Source organism: Panthera leo, chromosome C2, assembly GCF_018350215.1.
Source record: "Panthera leo isolate Ple1 chromosome C2, P.leo_Ple1_pat1.1, whole genome shotgun sequence".
NCBI classification, from domain to species: Eukaryota; Metazoa; Chordata; class Mammalia; order Carnivora; family Felidae; genus Panthera; species Panthera leo.
The window spans coordinates 61140363-61166872 of NC_056687.1; the positions used below are offsets into that span (position 1 = coordinate 61140363).

General features: G+C 37.6%; 1 protein-coding gene and 1 long non-coding RNA gene across 7 annotated transcripts in view; one reads left to right on the forward strand and one right to left on the reverse strand.

The window, feature by feature from the left end:
- Nucleotides 1–9782, reverse strand: part of ZBTB20 (zinc finger and BTB domain containing 20) — a 764386-nt gene extending 754604 nt beyond the window's left edge. For all 4 annotated transcript variants that reach the window (XM_042954830.1, XM_042954828.1, XM_042954831.1 and 1 more), the window contains exons 1-2: nt 9696–9782; nt 7543–7637 (exon numbers count right to left, since the gene is read on the reverse strand). The gene's annotated coding sequence lies outside the window, so the exon portion shown is untranslated. The remainder of the gene's footprint in view (nt 1–7542; nt 7638–9695) is intronic.
- A 349-nt stretch (nt 9783–10131) lies between these two features.
- Nucleotides 10132–26510, forward strand: part of LOC122229571 — an 81903-nt gene continuing 65524 nt past the window's right edge. For all 3 annotated transcript variants that reach the window (XR_006207056.1, XR_006207058.1, XR_006207057.1), the window contains exons 1-2: nt 10132–10219; nt 19700–19817. This is a non-coding gene — a long non-coding RNA (uncharacterized LOC122229571). The remainder of the gene's footprint in view (nt 10220–19699; nt 19818–26510) is intronic.

The window sequence follows — 26510 nt, forward strand, 5'->3', positions numbered from 1 at the left end:
GAAGGTTAGATGCAAACAATATAGCTGTTAAAAAGACTGAGTACCAAAAGATGCCAATCCTGAATACTCATTTACCTTTCTACCTTCACAGAATATTTTTCTTAGTGATGTATTCATTTAAAACATACAAAATGAATATTGTACTGTATTTCCTAGTACACTAAGAGTCTGAAGAAAAGATCAGAGATATTGTCCTAAGGAACAGTGAAGGCATAGAAGTAGTGGTATAGTACTCTCACTATTCTTTGACCCCATTCAGATGATCCGACTCATATAATATGGCTTAACAATGAATATTAGCTCTTGAAAACTTTTGAAGTCTCTAGTACCTTGTAGACAAAAGTATGAGTATGTATGTATACATGGCATATATAGCTGTTTGTAATTGGTTTGATGTCTTTAAAATTATTTGAATAACAAAACCTCACTTGGCAAGTTTCTATAATTCCCCTTTCCTTAACTCATGCTGACTAACCTAAATATAATCCAAACTCATATATGCTGACTTTGCCTGGGCTGATCATTTGAGCCTATTACTCTGACAGAAATGCATTTATCCTATCAAATAGAATTAAACGTTTCTTTCAATATAGTGACAAATTAAGGAAAAGCTACAGTTACATAAGAGAAGTCTAGACTCTATTCTACCTTAAGCCCTGTGGAGCCTGATTTAAAACTCCTGTGGAAAGGAGGAGATCAAAAGCTAAGTTACATAATGAAATAAAATAAAAGTATAACTTACTTCATCATTTAAATCCTTAGAAAAGCTAACAGGTGTTTTCTTGTATTTGAAAACTGGACAGCAGACAGCAACTTATAAATGCCCCTAAAAACAGTGATTTATGAATTGAGTGGCACATAGTAGATAATAAATGACAGCTATTCTCAGGTTTACCACATAGGTTTCTGTGCTAAACTGCATCTCTCTGTAATGCATCTAAACTTAGTGCCTAATTCTAAGTTATTATTGATGAGCATGTTTTTGTGCGTGTGTGCCAAAACCATAGCAATCTTTCTATCCCAAACACTGGGTGGCCCCTATTTAAGCCAGCTGTTCATTTCTGACACAAATGTAAGGGAACAAACAATATATTTAAGAGCCTTCCAAAGCCCTAGAATCTGTCCCAGTTTTATATATATTGTTTCTATTCTGCTTCATCCTTTTTTTTTCCCCTGTATGATCCCTAGTTCTTGGTTACTCAATATCTGCTTAGATTTAGTTCTCCTTTTTGACCTCTACCTTCCCAGGATCCTCAGTATCTAATGCTTCCTTTGACCTGCTCCTACTTAGGATTTTTTTGGCCTTCTTTAACATGTTACCCAGCTCCACGGTTGTCCACTGAACCAAATCAGGCAGCAGCTACCCAGTCCATCCACTGTGAAACCTTTAGACAAATTCCCTCTCAGCATTTGTAATTCTAGACTGTAGAGTTACATTTTAAAAACAGACTCTACCATAGCAACCATTCCTCCCACTTACAGCTCTTTCACCTTGTGCCCTTCTCTGAAGCCTTCTCCAAATCCACTATGCCTTTCTTGAAATAAAATTATCAGTACTAATCTGGGCAAGCACTGAGTGAAAATGATCCCAGAATAGAGGCATGTGGGGTGGTGTTTTAGAATTTAGGTGCTCTAGAGTTGGACTTGAGTTTGAACTCCCAGCAGTGTGACTTTGAACAAGTTACTAAACTTTTATGAGCCTCAGCTTGCTTATCTTTAAAAATGCCATAATAAAAATACATGTCTCATAGGATTATGGAATTAATGGAGAAAATGCAGATATAACCAATGCCTGGTGCAGAGTATGCTCTCAATAAATGTTGGCTACTGTTGTTGTTATTATTATTATTGGTTTATTTCAGATTTATTTTCACTATGCTTTCCACCAGTAATTTTCCTAGTCTTTTTGGCACAATGCCTTTGGAATAGTCTTTTTGGCTAGTCTTTTTTTCCTAGTCTTTTTGGCACAATGCCTTTGGAATAGAGTTTACATTGAGGCACCTAGGTGCCTCAGTCAGTTAAAGGTCTGATGCCTGATTTCAGTTCAGGTCTTGATCTCATGGTTGTGAGTTCAAGCCCTGCATTGGGCTCCATGCCCACTTAAAAAAAAAAAAAAGAAGAAAGTTTACATTAATTCTTCAGTATGTGTACTGGGTTTTGGTTAACTAATCGTCTAAAATCAGTTTCCCTTCTAAATATCCCTTAGAATATTTTTCCCTTATTTGCACGCATTAAAGCAATCATATCACCTTTTGTGTCCTATGTTGGATCTAACTGTTTTCTTGACATTTCTCCCTATTGGTAGGCCCGAATAGCTGGGTATTACCTACTACATTGGACAGTGTGCATATTTGGCCTAGGAGGAGATGTATAAAATGTTTATAATCAATACCAGAACATCTACAGCTATAGGTGGGTGTAGGGAAGAGGGAGGATCCAGGGATTGTATAGCTTTTTCCAGACTGCTGTTTCCATTTGTGAATAGGTAAGGACGTGATGTTTTTGAGCCTCTCGCTATCATTCATACCAGCAAAAGAAATGTGAGTCAATTAAAAAGAAACTGAGAGTGAAATTTTAAGTGAAAACTTCAAGGTTGCCCCTAAATAAATACCTACAAGTAGGCATACAAGAATTGTGTATAGCTGTTTGTTTCTATATATGACAGAACATTATTTGCAAAGCCTTCTCTTAACACAGATTCTTTCCACTTTTCTTCACCAAATAAGAGTTCATTTCTTTGTCTTCCTTGCATCCTTTCTATGTAAATCTATCAATGGATAAGTATAACGAAGGATCAAAAATCAAATGCAATAGTTAATAATTATATGGAGATGGCCCGATTACCCAGAGTATATTTATTTTTTGCTTACAGAAGCACAAAAACCAAGTTTACCTTTTTTCTTTGAAGAAATATATCTATTTTTCTATATATTTTATAGAATTAGAAAATGACTCTGAGTTACTTCATGCTGTCATTACCTGCTTTCTCCAGTTAAGCAACTTTATGTGGAATAAAATGCAAGAAATTCTGTTAGCAACATATCTTCATAAGCGAAAGTGAGTTGGTGAAATTTATGTAAAAATAGTAAGCTTATCATAGTTACTAACTACAAAAGATTGTTAAATACTTAATTTTTATATGTATGTATACTTTTATAGACATGCTATATTTGCAAGCAAGTATCACTAAAATGAAACTTGTATCAAGGACTAAAAGTAAAAAGCAAAGTCAAATATTTTACATAGGCTTTTTCCCAGTGCCCTACATATCACTTCCAGTCATGTTACCTAAAGCTAAAACAGGGACCCAAGTGTCAAAAGAAACATACTCATATTATGAGAGCTGAAAGAGACCCTGAAGATGAAAAGCTAAGGCAGAGATTCAGATTACGTGACATGCCCAAGAGGGTACAACTGGTGGCACCACTAGACCCAGAACAACCTCTCCTAATTCTACATCTGAGATTTCTGACAATGTGCAATGAAAAAGTTAAATCTAATGCATGAGAAATTGATTAAAAAATTAGATGTCTCCTCAAGTTGAAAACCTTTGGATTTCATAACCTCTACTTACATGATTTTGTATTAATAGGAAAATAAATTTTAAACAACATAAAATTGTAAAAACTGACTAGAAGAAATGAAAACTACAAAGGAAATTTATACTTTTCCTTAAATCAGAACCATGGAAACAGGTGTTTTTTTTTAAGTCTAAAAAAAGCCAGAGATTTATTTATTGTGTATGCATGTGTGGTAGTAGTGGGTTTGGTTTGTCTTGTATTGTTTTATTTTGTTTTGTAAATTGTTAGAGGATCTTCCAGTTTCCTGTGCAATGGTAATCTGTGTTCCAAAAACGGCGGTACATATAAAATTAATTTCTGATAATTCATAAAATACTTAACCATGAACAACTAAGTCTCTAGAAATTTTAATGACAGAAAGAAAAAAGTACCAAGAATTTCAAGATGAAAAATCTCTATCTTTTTAATGTTGTGCAAATTGGAAATAAAGAACATCTTTTAAAAAGTCAAAAATAATTGAAAAAGAGATTAAATCAGTAAACCAATTGTGTATATTTTTCCTGAAGTGCATATTCATGAGCTGACAGTAGAAAGAGGCTTGCTGCTTTGTTTGACTATAGTTCTGTTTACCTCATACTGTCAAGAATGGATTTTGACACTCACAGTATTAATATTGCTATTTTTATTGATATAATTAGCACTGCTATAAATAATTCCTCAGTCGGCTATATCTAAGTATATCATTACAATCAGCAATATTAGAGCTTCTTTTTCTTATATAATGCTTTGGAAATAGACTGCTAGCCCAAAGAACCACAGTGACCTCATGATGTGGAAGTTACTAAAAAAACACTGCCCTGTCAATAGAGACTACTGTTTTGTGTATAACTTCACTAAACAAACTAGTTTATATTTGTTTGAAACTAAAGTTTCTCACCAATCTGCTGTTTCAATTTCACATCACACCATATTGTACCTAAAACAGGCAATCTGGATTCCTGTTGCTACTCCCCCCCCCCCCAACCCCACCCCCACACAGCGCAGGAACAGTTTGAAATACAAGGCTTGCATATATAAAGCAAAAGAAACTAAAACACCCAAAATTCAGAATGGGTGGGTGAAAATACGTGTGCTTGAAGTCATTTGTATAACTGCTAGTGGGTGGCCCACTTGTGAGTTTTTGATCATCACATGAAAGCAAAATCAAAACATATTTTATCATGCCTCTGGATCACATCAGCTGCGATGATAACCTTATCTAGACCTTGAATAGTTTGTTCATAAAACAAAGTGGGGTGACCAACCCAGTGCATATTCAACACAGAGAATGAAGGCCAAAACAAAATGACAATACAATTCAAAACAAGTTTGTAGAAATTTTAGGCTAGTATATTAAACCTTTCTTTGTCTCTATCACTTGACAGATGGTTAGCCTTCACACAGCCTAGTATCTCTGGCAAAGAAATGACTGTATCTAGCCAATAACACCCCAAATTTTTATTTAAAATGCAGTGTACACATACTTACACTTACCTTAAAAATATGAATATTAATAGATTAGTCATTTTATTCTATTTCTTGTTTTATCACTATAAAAACTTGTCAGATATCAAGATTTGCCTTTTGCCCTATGAATACCTCTTTCAAACTCAACTTTCTTATGTGGATCCAGGGTTCTAAGAACTCTTCACTTTCGATTTTGTTCATTTAGGGGCTACTGGCTAATTATGCTTTAAAAAAAACAAAAAACTTCCAGTAACTTTTAATCTGAAATTATTACAAAAGTTACAAAGATTTAATTAGCTTATGTTTCTATGTAGCTTGGAGCAAAGTTTTGGTAGTAACAATGAGTTAAACAAAATCACCTGGGAACATGTCAAGGACCACAAGGCAGGACTGGAATTATTTATCCAATACTGAAATATGTCTTTATTCAAAAACTGCTCATATAAAAATGTATACTCACACACACATAAACACACACTAACCAACCATTAGAATTAGCAAACACTCTTAGTTTTTAACATTCTATCAACCATTCTTCCCCTTTCTCTTTAAAAAAAGATTTCATCTAAGACAATATATTCCATTAGCAATATTCTCTGCTTTTCTTCCTAAATCTTCCTATTTATAGCTTTCCAATGCTGGCAGGTCAGTATACAAATAGCCAGAGGCAACCTCAACGTTTTCTAAAGTGCATTAATATGTACCCTTTCTGGAAGAGGTGATTATGCTACAAATTAGCATAAATAGAGATCTAATGTAGGTATAGAAATTCAAGCCCTTCACAGCAGGGGATAGGAGAGCTGGCAGTGGGAGGATTGTGTGTAAAAAAAAAAAAAAAAAAAAAAAAAAAAGTTATCCTACTTACTAACTGAACACTGATTTGGCTAACAAAACAAGACTCACTGTGGCAGAGAAAAATAGCGAAAATCAGAACTTGTTATTTGAGAACTATGAACTAAGTTTTGGAAAGGTGAGACACCCACTACTTAAAGCAACAAACTCAACGTTAAATCATATACTCTGTTAACTGAGCACCAAGTTTCCTTCTGTTAGAAACCTAGGATTTTTACACCTACAGACTAAATGATTAAAGTAATGCTAAAATCTTCTGTAATGTTCCTCTTGCATTACAAATGGTCTATTAAATCAGAGAAGTGCCAATCAAATGCCTTTGTAGTTTGAAAGAAAGGTTTAAATAACAAAGCATTTTTTGCAGGCCTCTCTCTTTTTCTCTCTTTAATGTCACCTATAAATTAATTACAACAAATTTCCATCTTCTCTTCATAAAACCACAACTGAAAAAGATTTAGGCACTTAATTTTTCAGACATACTCCTAAAACAAATTCTTACTAAAAAATTAAGATATTCTAGCTTATGTTTCACCACAGTTTTCTAACAAGACAAAAAGCTCCATCGGAATTTTACAGTAAATTCCAAGACACAGATTTTTTTTTAAATATAAAGTAACATTTTATTTATTTCAAAGGCATGCTTAAAATTATGAAAAAAAGAAGACCCCTATCTGTTAAAAAGACCTACTAAAATGTATGGAGAAAGTTTCATGACAATAACGAAGGGTACAAATAAAGTTAGCTCTTCCTTTCTTGCCATTGGCAATTAGTAAATAGCTCCATGTCCCTCAAACTTCCGTACATTCTTTCAAATTGTACTCTCCAAAATGAGAAAACAGCTAGGTTTTAAAATTTCATACAAAAATCTCTTCTCCTAGCAATCTTAAGTACGCAAGGATATGTGACATTAGAATGTAAACTCCACAAAGGCAGGTTATTCTGTCTTGTTCACTGTTACATCTCAAGTGTCTAGAACAATTTTGTGAATGTAAACATCCATTTCAGAAAAGCATGATTATTTCAAAGAATAAAGCAGAGCTCATCAATCTCCACTTCTATATTCCCAATGTTTTAAAGAAGTCTTTGTCACTCATTCTAAAATATTTGAAATAATTTGTAATTCACTTATAAATTTTAGATCTTTTGGGGTAACTTAGTTGTATCTAAACTGACCTAATTATTCAGTCAAGTCCAATTTGGTAAGAAAGCCTTCTTTAGACTCTCGCTACTGAGATAAAAATAATTCATTTAACCTGGATTTTTCCCTAGATTTTATTCCTATGCCAAGTAGTCAAATTCATATTAATTTGACAGCAAAATTAGTTGGGTATTTGTGGGTCACAAAAACTTTCTGAACAAACTACATAGTAAACTGCCATCTCAACTAGTAGTTCTAAACACACACACCCAAAATTGTAACTCTCACTAGCCACACAGACATAGAAGTTTTTTCTTTCCTCTAAACTCATGTTGTCTTTCAGTAGCCAGTGAGTGTACACATGAACTATATCTGATTTTCTTGCTGTAGTAGTAAGCTTAAAATACTGGCATCTTAATTGAGCTAGACAGATAAGCATAAAGACTTCTTCCCAAAAATGGATAAAATTTAACAATTTTTTAATCTTAAACTTTTTTCTTTAGTCTGTTAAAATTGGGACCTCACCATGAAAGGGCGTATTGCTTTGGAGGCTGGTAGACAGTTAACTTGTCACCTGATCTTCATATGCAAAAGGCCTGTATTCCACTGGTCTGTGAGATCTGAAATCACAAAACCAAAAATACCCAACTGCTGGACTCACTGAGCAGCTAATATATTTCTAGAAAATTCACTTTTCTTCTTCCTCTCACCTGTTTCCTTGAGCACCATGGATTCTTAAGCCTAAAGCCCTCCAAAATTGAACTCAATGGAAATCACAACCACAATCTTAAGAATTAAACCTTGAGCCCTGAACAAAGAGTAACATCAGCAATTCTTCAAGGGCAATTCCAAAAGCTTTTTTGAGAGAAGCCCATTCCCAAGAGGGCACAGTGATATTACCATGCACAATTTGTACACCAACTTTGATACATTCTGATTAAGAATGAGAAGAGTGAACAAAGGCATGTAAAATCAATGTAAATTGTCTTTTTTGTTTTTGTTGTTGTTGTTGTTTTCCTAGAAATCTAGAAGTACCTAGTTGTAAAGCTGAAATGCAGAAAGTAGCCAAATCTGGCCTGGTCAAACTTACGTGAGGGACAGAGGAGAGTATATCTGAACTATTCCCATGTGATAGCAAATGGTATTTGAGATTAGGAGCAACAGGTAAGAAAGTAAACCATTTATGAACTGAATTTGCTAATACAAATGCTTATCATTTAAATTTAGTCTTTACAGCTAAAGAATTTATTTACAAAATGCTCGCTACAATTTGTTTTCAAACTTTCACTAGCAACAAGTTAAGGATAGCTAACTTTGGAATAGAACTCGCTTGAAAACATGGGGAACGAGGGGCCTCTGTTAATTCTATTAGCTGAAACTTATACACGACCACGCAGTGAGAAACTCTCCACTTTAGCATCATCTTGGCATACTTGTTAGCATCATTTACCATACTTTACCATTAATGGTTAAGTGGTGAAGACAATCTCCACAGGTCTAGAAAGTTTACGTGTGCCAGTGCTGATTCTGAGGACATTATTTAGCCCACAGACTTCCAAATTACTTCCTATTTCTTCCAGATTTTTATTTGAGAACTGTCATCCTGCCACTGACCCCATTCAACTGAGTTCAGTGTTAAGAGATCAGCGGATTACCGTGCTAGGTAGTGTAGCTGTACGCCATATTGTGTTTTTCGCTAATGTTTATAGTTTATGTGTGTGCCTAGCATATGTTTGTGCAAGTGTGTTTATCAATAGAACTTTTAGAAAATCCCTGCCTCCTGCCTCTTCAGCATCCTTAAAAAGGGTAACAGCTGCGGAGAGGGGGGTGGGTGGCGGGGGGCGTGAGGTGGGTGGTGGAAGAGGACCAGAAGCCACACAGTAATGCATTTAACAACGTAGGAGAGTGCATTTCTTTTCAACTTTCAAAAAGCTTCCAACCGTTCTATCTCAACTATCGAAAAGCGTAAACATTGTTTAATGTTTCCAAAGGGGCCCAAAGGACAGAAAGAAGGAAAGGCGTATCTTCCCTTCCCAAGCCCCCTCCTCTATAGTCGTAGCAGCGAAGCAGGCGGGGGCCGGTAGCTTTGGTGTCTGGAGGGGCGTCCAGCGGCTCTGGGGCCAGGACACCTCCCGCCCCCCCCAGTTCTCTGAAGACGCTCCAGAGACCGCGAGAGCCACGGTAAGCGGGGGGAGGGCGAGGAGGGAGGGGGCGGAAGACAAGCCGGCGCCTCTAGCAGCTCCTGAGCCCCGGCTAGTCCCCCTCAGCTCTTCTTCTTGGAAGCGGCAACTCCAGGCGCAGGGAGTAGAGAAAAGAAGGCAAAAGACACGTTTCCAGCTGCGGGACTGCCCGCCCGCCCGCTCCTGGGACCCGGGACCCTCCCGCGCTCCCTCCCTTCCCGCTGGGTCGCGCGAGGCCGCAGCCACCGCCCCGCGCGAGGAGGGGCGCCCGGGGGGGAGGGGGCGCCGGCGGGGCGGGGCGCGGGGGCGCGCGCCCTCGGCCGGCCGACGGCCCGCGGGCTTGTCTCTGTAACTCGCTCCCCCAACCCCACCCCAGTCCCTTCCTTTCCCGTCCCGTCGCCCCCCACTCCAAGTGTCTCGCGGACGCCTCGTCCCCCTCGCACGCACACTCCCCTCCCTCCAGCCCGCCCCACAACAAATTAGAGTTTTGGGGGTTACCTCCTCGCGCTCTTTAATCTTCTTTCCTCAACTCCTAAACTTCCCCCCGCCCCTACTTCTTCGGCAGAAGGCCCACATTGGGTACCTCACGCCGCGAACCCTCTATCTTTTTCCGCTATTGGATTGTTCTTATGCCACTCTTAGCTTCAGTGAGCCAATCAGAATGGGGCGCCCCTCGTGAGGTTGCCGCCCATAAACAAAATGCACTCTTCCTCCTCCTCTCCCCTGTCCCCGCCTTCATATGCTTCTTTCCTCATCTCTACCACCTTCGATTGGGCTAGAAGAGGCCCAATCCGCTATCTCAAACATCCATTGGGGCACGGAAACTTCGCTCAGAGAATCCTTAATAGGCGATTGGTCGACATTCTTCCCACTCCCCCTACCTCTGCCGCACCTTCGCCCACTCTGGAGAGGTCAGTCGTATCTCGTTGTTCAGTGATCCGAGAGGTGGAAAACTATTGGTTCAGAGAGCCCGTCAGACCGGATTGGAGTGAGCCATGATTGGTCAGCACCGACACGATCAGGTTTGGTTGTCTGCTCCTCCGCTCCTCCTCCCCTTTTCCTCCACCTCCGCCCCCTCCCCCCCACTGCTTTTACTTTCTACGCATTTCTATTTCCTCCTTTATTTATTTATTTGTGATAAACTTAAATGACCCGGCGACGGAGGCGGGACTCGCGGCGAGGCGGAGGATGACGAGGGACGGCCCGGGGCCAATTGCCGAGGGGGCTGCAGGGTGAGGGGCAGCTTCGGTGGCCAGTGAGAGGCAGGTGTCTGGAACGCGCTAGGCCTGTGGAGCCGGGATGCCCCAGCGGAGGCGGCGGTTACCCGCTGTCTGGCGCGGCGAGCTGGCGGGGAGGGGTGGCCGCTGAGGGGAGGAGGGGGTGTCGCTGTCGCAGACAGCTGAGGCAGCAGGATGGAAGCTGGAGCTAGGGCCGTGGGAGGAAAGCTGGAGGGAGGGTCTGGCGAGGAGGCGGCTCGCAAGGCCACACTGGGTCACGCTTGATTCCTGAGGGGTAGGCTGCAGGTTGCCAAGCCAGGAGGTCAGCAGAGGCCACTGAAGCAATGCCAGGGCGCAAAGAGAAAATTTGTCCGTTCAGGAGGTTTAGAAAAATACTATGTAAAACAGTTCGTAGTAAGCCGCCCTTAATAAAAATGAGGATATTATCCTAACGGGAAAAGCAGATTATGTTTCTTATTACTAAACGCCTGAAGTACCAACGACCCAACCGGAGCCCACAAAATTCAATATCCTGAGGGCTAGAAGGAACAAATAAAGCAACATGGAAAATTAAATGCGGTTCAGATGCTTCAATAAAACCTTCCTCCTCATCCATTTGTCACTCAACATAGCATTCCCCAGAGCCAAATTCTTACCAAGTTTTGGTCCAGTACTCAGGCATTGGGAGAAAAAAAAAAAAAATGAGGCTCAAGGCCAGCAAGATGTTCAGGAAGGATTCCTAAAAAGGGGTAAGATAGAAAAAAGTGTATATATTCCCTTTCACTCTACAAAGAAAAAAGTAAATCTCTGCCAAAATAAAAAGTTGCGTTTTTTAGGGAACTTATATAACAATAATTTATCACAAATTAAGGGACTTTATGAAAAATAAAGAATTTACACTCTGCATACAGAATTTACACTCTGCAGTTTGAAAACAGAATTTTTTATGGAACATGCATTTGGTGTAGAGTTTCTGATAGACTGTGTTAAGTTCTCTGAATTTTATCCTAGACTTCCTTGGGATATGCAGCATGCATTAAAGAAAAAAATATTCCTGACTTGTTAGAGATGGTAAAAACAGACTTTATTCAGGATCATTGAGATAGGTATAGATACGACCACTGTGATAAAATTTTTGCAGTGGAAGGAGATTGGGCTGAACTCCAAGTATATCATGGGCAAGTGGGAATTTTAGCCAGGGAGCAAGGTGGAGCGGTTGAAAAATTACGAAGAGGCAACATTAGGCGTAAGTGGGAATTTTGGCTAAACCAACCTAAAACGATTCTTGCTGAAGACAGGCCAGGGTGATCAGGGGGATGGTGGAGGAAAAGGACCCTGGTCATCTATGAAGAGTGATCAGATTGGGGGTAGGGGGAAGGTGCTTGCTAAACTGGCTTTGAGGAGTTCTTGCTGAAACTGGATTTCACAAGAAAGTGCACAGATGCCTGGCTTTGATTAGGGGTCTTTGGCAGAACCTAAGCAAAAGAAATTGGCCCTGGTGGGAAAAAAAACAAAAACAAAAACGTAGAAGCCTTGACCTCATAAATACAATTAGCTATCTTTTGAGGAGTATATGAGGGTTTCAGAATGTATAAAATGATTGCATCAGGTGTCAAGTTTTGAAGTCCAATAAAGTGTACAAATTGTTATTGAATCTGGAAGCTAAAATATTTCAGAACTTACGTATAAATCTTAGAAGTGATGTAGTGACTGTAACATGTTCCATACAGAATAGTCAGCTTTACATGAGAAAATTCAGTGAAATTTAACAAAGATGTTTAAACAGTTAATCTCTTAACTTTTCCAAGGGGCAGTGGCCACTCCCTTTATGTACTACTTAAAACTCATCCTTTTCATCAAGGTTGGTGTTTGTTTGTGTTTATGTTTACTTATTTATTTGGAGAGAGAGAGTTCCAACAGGGGAGGCACAGAGAGAATCCCAAGCAGGCTCCACTCTGTGAGTGCAGAGCCCAATGCAGGGCTTCATCTCAAGAACCAAGAGATCATGACCTGAACTGAAATCAAGAGTCCAGCACTTAACCAGCTGAGTCACCCAAGTGCCTCTTTTCAACAAGTTTTTAAAGCTATGATTCAGTGTTATTGGTGTGAGACTTGTTAGGATTGTAATGATAAAGAATTAGGAAAGCAATGTAAGGTGCTCCAGTGGTGCAGTCGGTTAATGCATGGTGCTTATACAGGAAAGCAGTGTAAAATAATACTCTAATTTATAAATATTTGTAAAATATTCTCATTTATATCCAGTTTTCCTGATGTCAGATTCTGGGGTCAGAATGATGTGTCTATAAAGAATATGTCAGTCTTTATATTTACATTACCCACGCACAGACTTCAATCACCAACCTACCCACACACAGATATACAAAAGTCCCGAAAGATGCAGCAAGAATTCCACACTTGTATCAAGGGGCAAAGAGATGTTTCTTTGGTGTAGCAATTAGCAGAATTGAGAAAAGGGATACAATAAGAAGGATGTGGTAACAAAGAATGAGAGGGTGATGAAGAAGGCATGATTGATAGAAAATGAAAAAAGTGAGGATTGCTTAGCTAAGGAAGAATTTTATAAGGAATTTCTCTCAGGACCTTAACCTGTTTCCTTCACAGATCTTAAATAGTATACAAGCCCTAAAATTTTAAAGGTGATTAAAAGAAGCCATACTAGTAGTAAGTGAATTCTTCGTATGTTACAAATGAAGATAGACTTTCAATGCTTTATCTGCATCACAAGTGGCAGAGCTTGTTTTCAAACTCATCTGTTTTCCTTTTTCACTATGCCATTTACTCATTCATTCATTCAAGAAATACTAAGTGCATTTCCTCATAACAGATATATTTATGAGCCTTTAAAATCCCTGGGAATTTAAAAACCAAAGATACACAAGACTTGGCATTTTTCTCCAAAGAGTTTACTGCGTATTGGGAGAGAAGTAAAGGAATCAATTACTATGCTATGTACATATGTGATATATATAACATGGAAATACAGAAGAGAGAATGCCTAACTCCTTAGAATTGGGGAATATTTGTAATACACTGAAATCACTATACTGAATACAAAATTAGATCATGCTCCCAAGTGGCTTAGATTCTAATAAGGGCACTAATTAGACATATACAGTAAAAAAAAAAAAAAAAAAAAAAAAAAAAAAAAAAAAAAAAAAAAAAAAAAAAAAAAAAAAACCCTATATTACTAGCCAAAACAAGAAGAGTTTTTAAAGAAGAGTCTTAATGATAGAATAAATAGTGTTATGGGAGGTCAGAAAAATACTGTTTATAGCTTGAGGGATGCAGGGGTAGGAAATCAGGAAAGTTTTAATGGCAGAAGTAACTTTTGAGATGGTCTTTGAAGGATGTGTTAAGAGAAATTACCACCTTTCCACACAAAAAACCATATATGAAATACACTTGATAGTTTTGCCATTTACTCAAAGACAGGTACCACTTTTCTGTATATGTGCTCACCATTAATCTAAGCAAATAATAGCCAATAAAAATGTTAAAAGAAATGAATCTTTTATAGTGAAATAAAGTTGAGTTAAACATCAAAATGTGTTAGGACAACATGCCAATAATAAAGTTTAGACAATTCCATCTGAATCTCTCTAAAGAGAGATTTCTATAAATCCAGTTAACCCAGATGTGATATAAGGTATTCTAGCCCTAGGTACTTATTTAAAATTTGCCGTGACCCCCCAATATGGTAGAAGCATGAAGCCCTTTATAATATTTCACTGGATTTGCAGGGGCTTGTGTTTTCTTAAGTTCCTATACCCAGATACTCATTTCCTTTTATGTTTTCTCTTTTGCCCCAAGCCATTGATTTCAATGGGAAAGTCACAGCAGAGCCATGAGTTTCCACCAAAACCTCATTCACATAACGAAAATATAATGGACTTGGCTAAAGATTGCGATATTGGGATAGGAAAGTAGAGAGAGTAGAAAAGAAGAACTCTGCTAACTGGTGAGGGGCTGGCCCAGGATAGGCAAACTGAACAAGGGAATAGAAGAGAATCCAGAAATAGACTCATGCTCATGCATAAATGACAATTTGATAGTATTATATATCATCAACACAAATTACTGGGAGAATAGAGACTATTCAATAAATGGTGTTAGGAAGATAGGGAATAAATGATATTGAATCTCTAGTTTACATAAGATATAAAAAAAATCTGGGGCGCCTGGGTGGCTCAATCTGTTAAACATCCAACTTCAGCCTAGGTCATGATCTCACCATTCAGACCAAGCCCCGTGTTGGGCTCTGCGCTGACAGCTCAGAGCCTGGAGCCTGTTTCAGATTCAGTGTCTCCCTCCCTCTCTGCCCTTCCCCCACTTGCGCGCGCTCTCTCTCTCAAAAGTAAATAAACATTAAAAAAAATTTTAAGCATAAAAAAATCAATTTCATTCTCAGTCCTAATAGGACTAGATTATGTGTTCGACCTGCAAATGGGAGGTGGGCACTATAATTGATGGTTCTGTCTGAATTACATGACTGGATTCTGGGAGGAACAGTCCCCAACAGGAGCACAGGATAAACAACAACCATACAGCATAGCACAAAGCTCAGAGATCTCCTGAAGTCCTTAGACCCTGTTGTGCCTGAGACCAACTATATCCTTGTCATTCTTAATTATCACAAGTAAATGATTTTCTTTTAATTGGTTAAGGTGGTTTGAATTGGGTTTGTGTCAATTGCAATTTTACATTTGTAAGTCTTAAAGTCCATTGGTAATTTTACAGTTTATTTACATAGATCACACAAAGTTTCATCATTGCCACCGAAAATGTTTTATAGTTGTTGCCCACAATTGTACACAGGGACGTTTTTTAATTACTTATATGTAGGAAAACTACTTGTGTTTATATATTGACTTTATACTCAAGACATCTTAGCAAAAACTTTACTTAACGCTCATCAGTTGATTTCTCTTGATTTTATGTTAAAATTCATATCATCTCCTAACAGTGGTGATTCTTCTCTCTTTTCAGTGTTTGTGATGTATGGTTTCTTTTTCTTGTTTTGTTGACCAGACTGATGGCAAAATGTTGAACAATAGTCATGGTACAGTGCATCTTTGTCTTTCTGAATATTTGATGTTGCACCTTTAAATATGTTTCTTGCTGAAAGTTCTGTTAAAGCAGTTGCCATATATTCATAGTTTGCAAAGTGTTGTATCTTGAAAATCATGAATAAGTATTGAATTTTATCAAATATCTTTTCTAAGTGTACAAAATAATCATTATTATTTTCCCTTTATTCTGTCAGTGCATTGAATTACAATGACAGGTTTACTGATATCGACCCATTCTTCCATTCCCAAATTATTTTTTTAATTTTATTACTATTTAAAGAATAATGTATTTAATTTATTGATATTTTTATCTGGGAATTTGAAAAATTCAGAGATTGATATTTATAAGTAGGATGAACCTTGTTCAGCCTTTATCTAATTTTGAGATTTTTATTGGGATACTCTCTTAGAATTAGTAGGGAAAATTATGTCTTTTACCATGCTTATGGTTTTTATTCTTTTTTTTTTAAGTATAGATTTTTGTTTTTGTTTTTGTCTTAAATTTATTTATTTTGAGAGAGAGCGAGCAGGAAAGGGGCAAAGAGAGCAGGAGAGAGAATCTTAAGCAGGTTCCACACTGTTAGTACAGAACCTGACACAGGGCTTGAACCCACAAACTGTGAGATCATGACCTGAGCTGAAGTCAAGAGCCAGAGGCTTAGCAGACTGAGCCACCAAGGCACCCCTAAAAGGGTAGACCCCATCTATCTTCTCAGTTCTATAGTTGTGGACACTATACCTATCTACCTCCTCCTGATTCATTTTGATAATTTAAATTTTCTTAGAAAGGTATTCCTTTCTCAAATTTAGGTGTTTTTTATTTAAATTTCCATATTTACTTTTTAATTTACATAGTGTTATTTTATTTTTTAATCACTTGTCTTTTTTAAGTGGCCATAACTGGTGTCTTTGACAGCACCACATTTATTTCTTTGTGAGCAGATGATATTATTTATGTATTTATTTATTTATGTAATTGTGTTTGCAGTTTAATTTTTTTAGCAGGCATCTGAATCATCTTCCTACATCTGAGGAATTTTAGAATTTTGGACCTTATCTATCACTGTGTGACGAACTATTCCAAAACTAAGTGGCTCAAAACAACCACTGTTTTCTTTGCTCCCTATTATATGAGTTAGCAATTTGGGCTAGGTTCAGTTGAGTGGCCCTTCTACTGGACTTCCTATTGTTTGGGACTTCACTCCAGATCACAGAAATGTCAAAAGCCCCACTTGTTCCCCTTTACATTACTAGAGTCACCCTGTGTATGGCAGGCCTTACTCTCCGTACATGCACAGACGCAACAGATACTTCCCAGGAAAAAGTAGCTGGCAAATTCAGTTTACCCAAGAGAAACTCTTCTCCCTCTGGTATTTTGGTTTCTCAATTCTTCTTTGTATCCACAGGTCTCTGGTTTTCTTAAAAATACAGTTTGGTAATGTATGTAATTTTTTTTTTTTTTTTTCTAGTTCAAGTGGGAGTTATGGCCTGTTACTATCTTCTGCATCTTGCCTGGAGGCACACATTTAATATTTAAGTTTTAATTTCAGATATTTTTCAGTTGTAGAATTTCCACTTGATTCCTTTTGATGAAGTCATATCTATGCTGAAATTCTCCAGCTTTTCCTCTTATTCCAACATATTAAACTTATTTAGAACATACTTATTTAAGTAAAACTCCCACACCTGTAGGCTTGTTTCTGTTGTCTTTCTCTTGGTTTGAGTCATTCATTCGTGTTTTTTTAGTATGTCATATAATTATTTACTGAATGCTGTTATTGTGATGAACAATTATGAAGATTAAGTTTTCTTCTGGAAGGCAGAAGAGTGTAGGCAGATCACTTTGATCCTGATGCAGGCTGGTGTTAGTGTTTATTTAGGAATGTCCCTTTGAGACAGGTTTATTTCCATAGGCAGAGCCTTTCTAGGGTCTCAAATGAAAGCCTTGGTATTTACCGGTTCTATTTTAGCAGTCTCTGAACTCCATCCTCTGTCCTGAAGCAAGAAATTTCTGCTCAGCTGTAGCCTTACAGCTGCTGTTTTCTGGTGGATTTCTTGAAGTTACTCTCTGCATATATAGCTTAAAGTCCACAAGCTTCTCAAGATAAATCACCTGCATAATTTTGGCCTTACTTGGGTCAATCCTTCCTCTCTGAAATTTGCCCTTCAAGTTTCAACCACTTTGGCAGAGTCAGACCCTGTCCCATCATGCCTGTAGGTCTCTACTCAGACTCTATTCCCCACTTTGTGAACTAGCAAATGGCTCGGGGAAAAGGCCAGACTGACTTTCAAGTTCACCTTGTTGTGCTTCTCTTCTCTCAGGAATCATAGCCCTTCAAACCCTGTCTGCATCGATTGTCTTCAAGTATTTTATATATTTATAATTTATTCAGCTTTTATAGTTGTTTCTGGCACAGAATTAGTCTACTAAAAGTTACTCTATCATAACTGGAACCCCTATGAATAATATATATCACTTTACCATGTTGAACATATAAAACCAGTTTACCTGTCCTTTAATATTCAAATTAAATATTTGTAATCATCCTCTAATAGAGTAAAGATGTCCTTCATTCCAATTCAGGATATCCCAGTGATAAGTCTAAAATTCTCAGAGATGCTTACTAAGTTATGACAGTCATTCATGCTTTCGTATCATGACCAAAACATCTAATTTACTCACTAGGAAAGGTTTCCATTGATTCTGTTGCTTCCATCCAATGTTGCTTTCAAAACTGACAGATCTCTCTCTGAGATAGAGTGCCTAACACATATGTCACTACAGCTGGTCCCACTTTGGTTTCTTAAGGGTCAGGCATGGTGTGGAAACCTCTTTCCCTATGTTAGTATCATTTATGGACCCATGAGCCTAGACTTCAAACCTTATAGTGATTTTGTTATAGAGATCTCCCAAAAAAAAAAAAAAAAAAAATTAGAGATAGTTTACTCTTGGCATCCATGCAGTGGATGGGTGGTGGCATCAGAAAGATTTCCTGCCTCATCCACATGCTGGGCCAGAACAAGCCCTTTCCTCCAAACTTTGTGTTCTAATCCTCAGGTAAGGATGGAATTATTTCCTTCATTGTCCTAAGACTTGCTGTAATTTCTGTCACTAGATAAATCAATAAATCACATTTTTGGCTAGGGAAAGGTTTACAATAATGTCAAAAAATAATCTCTTAAATATTATTTACCCAGGAAAGTTCTCCCTCTCTAAGGTTCCATTGTTCAGTGAATGCCTCAATGTTGACGTGTGGACCATTTCAGTGTTAAAGAATGTCCATAGATCTGGTATACATTAGAAAGCTACTAGAGATATGTTAGTTTCCTTTTGCTGTTGTAACAAATTATCATAAGCCTAGTGACTTAAAAAACATAAATTTATTATCTTACACTTCTGGACATCAGAAGTCCAAAATCAATCTCAGTGTGTCAAAATCAAGGTTGTCACAGGCCTTGATCCTTCTGGAGGTTCTAGGAGGAAACCCATTTCCTTGTCTTTTCTAGTTTCTGGAGGCCACCTGCATCCATGGAACCATGAAGCCCCATCCTCCATCTTCAAATCCAGCAGCATAGCATTCCAATCTCTCTCTGCTTCTAATATCTTCTTGTTTTAACTCTGACCCTCTTGCCTTCCTCCTATGAGGATCCTGGTGACTGTATTTGGCTACCTGAATAATACAGAATACTCTCCCCATCTCTGAGATTCTTAATCACATCTGTAAGGTCTCCTTTGTTCTGTGACATATTCTAAGGTTCTGAGGATTAGATTATGGACATCTCTGGGAGAAGGATAAATATTCATCCTATCAGAGAAGGCCTCTTAAGCACTATGATCTATATACTCTCAAAAAACCCAAGGAATATAGGGCTCTTGTTTTAGAAATGGAACCTAATAGTCTAAACATAACTTCTTAAGTCTTAACAACAATCCTTGAGTATATGTATTTTTACATAGCAATTCTATAACCCAAAGACTGAAACACTCAATTTCTATAGCCCAAGGATTTCTGGACTATTTCCTAATGTATAGACATTAGAGTGGATGAGGTGGAGATGGCAAGTAGGATTTCTCCATTGCTAAATGTTTTTTAAAGAACAGTCCTAAAAGCTATTCTTTTAAGATCTTTCAAAATCATGCAACAGTCTAGAAATAGCTCAGTTTATCAAAGATTAATTACACTCTCTCTCACAGGCTGATGGAAAATGCATTGGAGTCTAATCCAGAATCACAGCCAGAAATCTAGAGTCACAAGAATTCACAAGTCCATGAATTTCACCAAGATCCTTTTTTATGCCCCTCCTCAAATTCAGTAAGTGCACTCTGTAAGCTATTTTATTTATTTATGTATTTATTTATGTATGTATGTATGTATGTATGTATTTATTTATTTATTGTCTATCTGTAATTGGCAGAAAGGAATAAAAAGACCTTTGGTGACTTATTTTTTTCTTGAAAAATATGACTTTAAGACAGAAGTCAGTATCTTTGTGAACCCTACAGAAAAAATGGATCATGCCTCTACATAAGGAAATACTAAAGTCATCACCTAGTAGAGAAAAGCATAAAGGAAATTAGAGATTTTTTTTTTCAAATTGTGTATCCCTAAACTATTTGTGCAGAAAACTAATCTGCTCTGTATTAAATCTCCAGAGAAGATTGGTTTAAAAGTAACTCCATCGTTTCTTCAACATCTTAGTTAGAATTTTCATGTTTCCAAGTTTATGAAATGCACCTAAATGAATGATATTCTAAATGCCAAGGACATTTTGAGTTTCAAAACAGGATGCCTTCCTGAGAATCAGATTTAAGCAGCTATCCTCATAAAAATCTTTGGCAAGTACAGAAGCCACAGGGGGAAATGACAATAAACTTTTAAGTTTGAAGACTGGATATTTGAAAATATGATGCCTATTTTCAGCACCTTTTATAGATATACAGTAAACTTGGTTGTTTAAGAATATGCAAGTATATTATGTTTAACTTGATTTTCTTGGCCTATTTAGAGATCATAAACTCCCCCACAAGGTAAGATTTTTTCCTACTTTTTAAACAAGTCATCATGAAAAATGTTTTCCTCACCTTCTAATTTTACCATTTCCTTCAAGCCTTCATGGGCTATACACTTTGCAAATAATGTCCAAAATTGGAGACTGAGGGAGTGTCATTTTAAATGAAAAATTTTCAATGGATCCATACATATCTTTCATTATGGCTGGTAGTGACTCTGGGAGGGGGAAGGCTTGTTTGAGAGCAGAAAGATTTAAACTTGTTGAAGGATTTCATTGAAAGACTGGTATTGTTCAAAGCACATAAGAACTAAACACTTGCAATAAGTGGTTATATTCTCAGGAAATTTGGATGATTTAGATTTGGGGGACAAGCAAATGAGTGGTTCCCTGTAAATAAAAGGTCCAGGAGCATAGACTCACAACCCTTGCTAGCTCTTCTGCTTCCTGTATATCCTCAGATATTTTAGTGCTTCCCATATCAGTAGTGTAGGAGAAGTAGTACATATGCCTGAGGTAAACTTGAGTTTCTTCATAGAGGACCAGAGACCAAGGGAAAGAAAAGGAAAGACGTTTAGACCTGTTTCCTGATTCTCATTGGGAACACTCTGATTTACTTTAATCTGTACACACTGGATCGTGCTTGCGTTCTTTGCATTCTCTACTACCTACCCTTCAAATTCAGAGATGATACAACATTTGAATTTAGAAGGAATGCAAAGCACAAATCTTGAAAATCAGCACATTATTACATTGTTATTTGAATTTATATGTGATGATTTAAATATGATTTAAATATGAAAGTCTTTTTCCTGTTTTCTTTCATGGCCAAAGTTTAAACTCTAAAATTCAATTGAGAACTTCCTAATTTTGCAAAATATTGTATGCATAAATACACATTACCATTATGCATCAGACAATCTCCTGAAAGAAGCATGTTAATTCTGTTGCAGTCTAATAAGGGCCATGGTGGAGGTATGTCCTAAACCTAACATTTATTGAATGTTTATTGCATGCTTAAGGACTATATATACAGTTAATTTTTCCATAGCTTTATGAGCTAAGTACAATTATTATCTCCACTGAAATACAGGAAGAATTGAGGCTTAGCATGTTTAAAAACATAGTGAATTTTTGGGGAATGTCAAATAGTTTACAGTGACTGACATCTAGGTTTCTGTTGAGATATCCTTTATTGTGGGATAGAATTGATTCATTAGGTTTGTTTTTCTTTTTCTTTTTTTTTTTTAAGTTTACTTATTTATTTTGAGAGAGAAAGGGAGACAGAGAAACAGAGAAAGAGAGAGAATCCCAAGCAGGCTGCATGCTCAGCATGGAACCTGACTCGCGGCTCAGTCTCATGACTGTGAGATCATGACCTGAGCTGAAATCAAGAGTCAGACGCTTAACAGACTGAGCCACCCAGGCATGCTTCATGAAATATTTTTTTGATAGGCTGGTTGAAGTATCATCTCATACAGCTTCTCTCTCATCCAATCTGTATTTTAACCATTGAGCTTATGGCCTTCTAGTCTGACTCCTCTGATGTTCGTTCTGTCCATTTGTGAGAGGTGAAGGGTGCTGGGAGTAGAAAAACTCTTGGAAAGAAGGGTCCAAAATTCATGTGACAATGATAGATGCATGAGAGAATAGTCTAGAATAGGATCCTTCCCCATAAAGATAGCATCCAAAGAGGAGATTTCAAAAATAATAACTGCAGAAAGAAGAATAAAGCCATAGCAATGTCAAACCTCTTGTTTTGTATTAGAAGTTTTATCCCTTAGCACTGGAGACCAGCAGAACCTTTGACCTTGAGCCATGCAATCTTTCTTTATTCATGGTTGTTTGGAGAGAGAGAGGAAGCTTTGAGTGTCCTTTGGAGCCTGGAGTATAAAATAGATAATAATCATCCAATGGGAGCATATAGAACGAGCCCCAATCAGTATTGAAAGGATGATGTAATTTATCTAAGCCATTTTTGAACTTTTTCTGTAATTTTTAGTTAGTACTATCTCTTAAAGTAGCAAATTGGTAATTTTGCCTGAATGACAACTTAAATTAAGATGTTCTGACCAATGGTTATATTATATTATATTCAGAACCTAGTTCTGAAAGATTATAGTATTTGTTTTATCTCTGTTTTGTTTTCACATCTAGTTCTTATGATGGCCTTTACGATGGAATAATAATTCAGTATTGGAACCAATAAGAAACACTACTGAATTTGTCAGGAGTCCACATTTGCAAGTAGAATAAACCCAGCTCAAATCAATTTCAGTAAGAAGGGATACTATATTAATTTACATATTAAGGAGGAGCCTCATTGCTGTTACCAGCACTCAGTCTCTCCAGCTCTTTTTCCTGGCTCTTCTTTTCTTCACTTTGGCTTTATTCTTGGGTGGGCCATCTCCATGTAATGGCAGATGTGGTAATGAAAACTTCAGGCATACATGATCTTAAGTGCAAACTGGTTTAAATAATAAATGTACTGGATCACATGACAGATAGAAGTCCAGATGTAGTGCAGTTTTAGATGGATTCAATCAAGCTCTCTGGGATTTTCTTAGACCTTCATAGCTTTCTAGGCCTCACAGATCTATAGCTCATCAATCAGAGTAAGAGAACAAATCTTTCTCCTCAATTATTGGATAGAAATCCTGCATTTCATTCTGTGAGAACTAAGCTTAGGTCATACCCCCATCCTGGAACCAATATCTAGGGCTACAGGGATAGGAATTCTTCTGATTGGCTTATACTACTCAAGACCCACCTCTGGACAGTGGGTAACAGTCCTACTCAAGACAAATGCCTTCTGTGTAACAGGTGACAAGTGAGATTGATACTGGGGAGGGCAATACCCACAGGACAGAATGAATAGTTCTTCATTATTCCAGCAAAAGTGTTGAAGGAGTTTCCCATTGGAGAGTTCCATTGGCTCAGGCTCATCTAGGCCCCACTTGACTGAAGAGAGTGAATGGGTCTTCATAGGCAGAAAAGAATTTTGAGAGCAGTCCAAACAATAGCTGTGTACTATAAAATACTTCCAAATCACATCTCCACTTGCTCCATTTTAACTTCTAAATGGAAGTTAGTCTTGTCTACTGCCATAGACACACAGACTAGAAAAATAACATTTTAAAATTCTTGAGTACTAACAGCTGAATTTTTATTTAGAGTATGAAAAGATTAGGTAATATTTTCCAGTGGGAGGGGGAAATTGAGATTTATAGCAATAGCATTTCTTGCACAGAAAGAAACAATGTCTGTTTTTCTGGAAACAAAAGCTGGAAAAGAATAAATCATGTTTTAGGAAAAATTGGTAGAAAATGACAGTTTCTCCCAATCCTTTCATAAAATGCTAGAATTAGCACGGTTTTCAAAGGGCAGAAATGCAATGGTGGCTGATATAGGGACTTAATTCTAATGAAACAACACAGAGAATAGTCTCTGCTTTTAGGAAGAACATTTGTGTTTTTTTTTCTTTTTCTTTTTTAATTACAAAAACATAGTACACGCAATTTGATCCTGAATATATTTTAAAAATACATGATTTCTTTCCTTGCATCTTTGTTGAGTATATTAAAAGGTAAAGCTTTAAAATTTTGTGAAAGTTTCAGATTCAAGTATAGACTTCCAGGGAAGGATCAAAGTTATGAGATGTAATTTAAGAATATTGCTAAATAAAATCCTTCCAAGGTAACCTGCCTTTGATTTATCTTTTCTATTAAAGATTAATAGTTTGAAATGTCATAACATCACAGACTTGAGGAAAACTAAAGCCTGGTAGAGTTACTGTGTAAACTTATATATAATGAGCCTCTGGTGTGCTGTCAGAATGCAGTGTGGAGATGGAGGCTGAGAGATAATACCCCACCCCCTACTTCTATTCCCCAAGGTGGGTGTGGCTAACTGTGGGGAGTGCAAACAACTGGCAATATAGTTACCTGGTACTTTTCTGGCTTGCCATCATTTCTCATTCTTCTTCTTCGTAGTATTTTTTTCACCTCCAGATATGGTTTTTATTTATGCAAGGAACCAAGGGGTGAAAAGTTTTGCCAGCAGATCATTTGGTGCTATGAATACACACTAGTGGTTTAAGGAAGTTGATGGCTGTTTCTCTGTCTCTAGTGTAAGTAAATTAAATGCAGAAGAAAATAATAGATTCTATAAACTGTTCTGTTCTTTCTGCTGTCTGGGAAGAAGTCTTATAGGACATCCTACATATGAAAGAAAGAATTCAGCGTCATTATTGAAAATAGCATGTAACAGATACATTTAGAATAATTTTTAAGTTGGCTTTAGGAAGAATATTGGGATTGGATGTCACTCGAATTTAATATGTTCTTCCTGGGGGTTTCAGTGTGTCTGAAGACTGGGCTAGCTCCTTTGGGAAGATACATAATGTCTCCACCTTCAAAGAACTGATAGTCTCTATAAATGTAAAGACAGGCATGCAGTTTGCAACAAAAGACACAAGAGAGCAAATAATAAATGGCTAGTGTTTTAGTTAGTTTCATTTCCAATCATAGGGACTCACTGGGGGTGGGGGTGGGGGTGCGGGTGTCATTAGAATTCATCTAATAAGAGAGATGGGATCTCATGGAGCTGTAGGGTAAAGATCCATGCCACAGAGTCATAGAAATACAAGAGCTGGACGCTTGTCCTGGATTCAAGGCAGCTGATAGGACCCCAGCACCAATGCTCTACCATTAATGGGATATGACTACTGTCTGGGTCTATTCTTCTCTGTTTTTCTCTCTGCCCCACTCTCTTGTAGAGTTTGGGTTCAGATTCCTGAGAGAGAATCTCTTTGACTTAGCTAATTGTTAGAACCTCACTTAGCCTGAGCTAGTATTTTCCAGTGGGAGAGGGTAATTCTCACCCAGCCATTGGCAAAAGGATAGGTGAGCCAGCTGTTTGTTGGAGTTGAGGGGAGGAGTGATTTGTGAAGGACACAGGGCTGCCTCTTCCACAAGGCATTGTGAGTGTGTGGCAGAGGGCAGCAAAACAACATGAAAGACAGCAGTTAAGCATAGTACTAATAAATGCAGTGTGAGAACAAAGAAGGGAGTACTTAATATGGAATTCTTAGCCTAGTGAGACTTTATGGCAAATAGGGATTTGAACTGTGTCCTGAATGGTGAACAAGAATCTAGTTTGTAGAGAGTAGGGAGGAAGGGATTCTAATATAAAAGTATTGCGCTGCCTGAATAATAGCTACAAAACAGCCTTTATCTTTACCCATAGTAACTGGGACACATTTTTAATATAACTTTAAAAATTTGACTGTGAGCCCAAAAACACTTATAGCATTTAATTAGTCTGATTAAGGACTAATTTTCTAGTTGTGGAGGTGAAGCCAGGAGCAGTTTTTTTTTCCCCCTACTAATTGAGTGGGTCTTTATACAGAGATGTGATCTCCAAGTGGAGATAAGCATACACTAGCTATATTGTCATCCTCACATGAACTAGAAGGGAGGAAAGGGGAGAATCCCCAGCAAATAGAAAGAATTAGGGAGTGCAGTTTCTTCCCACTCCAGGAGAAGTACCGAGAAATTTCCTTTGCCTCCCCATCCACTGGCAGAAACTATGTTTTCCAACAAATATGTATTTGCCTATTATGGTTAGTCCAAGCACCTAGATGTGAAATATTCTGTTTATATCCCTGATGCAAAATTTTTAGGACAAGAACCCATTTGCCCAACTAGGACCAAATGTCCACCCCAGAACAAGTCAACTGTACCTGGAATATGGATCTCATTTTAGAAATGGAGCATCTCTCTCTTTGCAAATTTATGGTTGCAGGGTTTGATGGAGGCAATACTCAGAAAAGGAGTGCTGTGTAGACGCCACAACAATTGTTCATTTTAGTGTCCCTTTCATACCAAGGAAAGTATCAAGCCTCTCTTCCCATATGGGGCTTTTTTTTGACTTTCCTTCCTTCAAAACCTGAGCTGCTGATATCCTTAGCTGAAATTCTCTAGAATTTAACACTG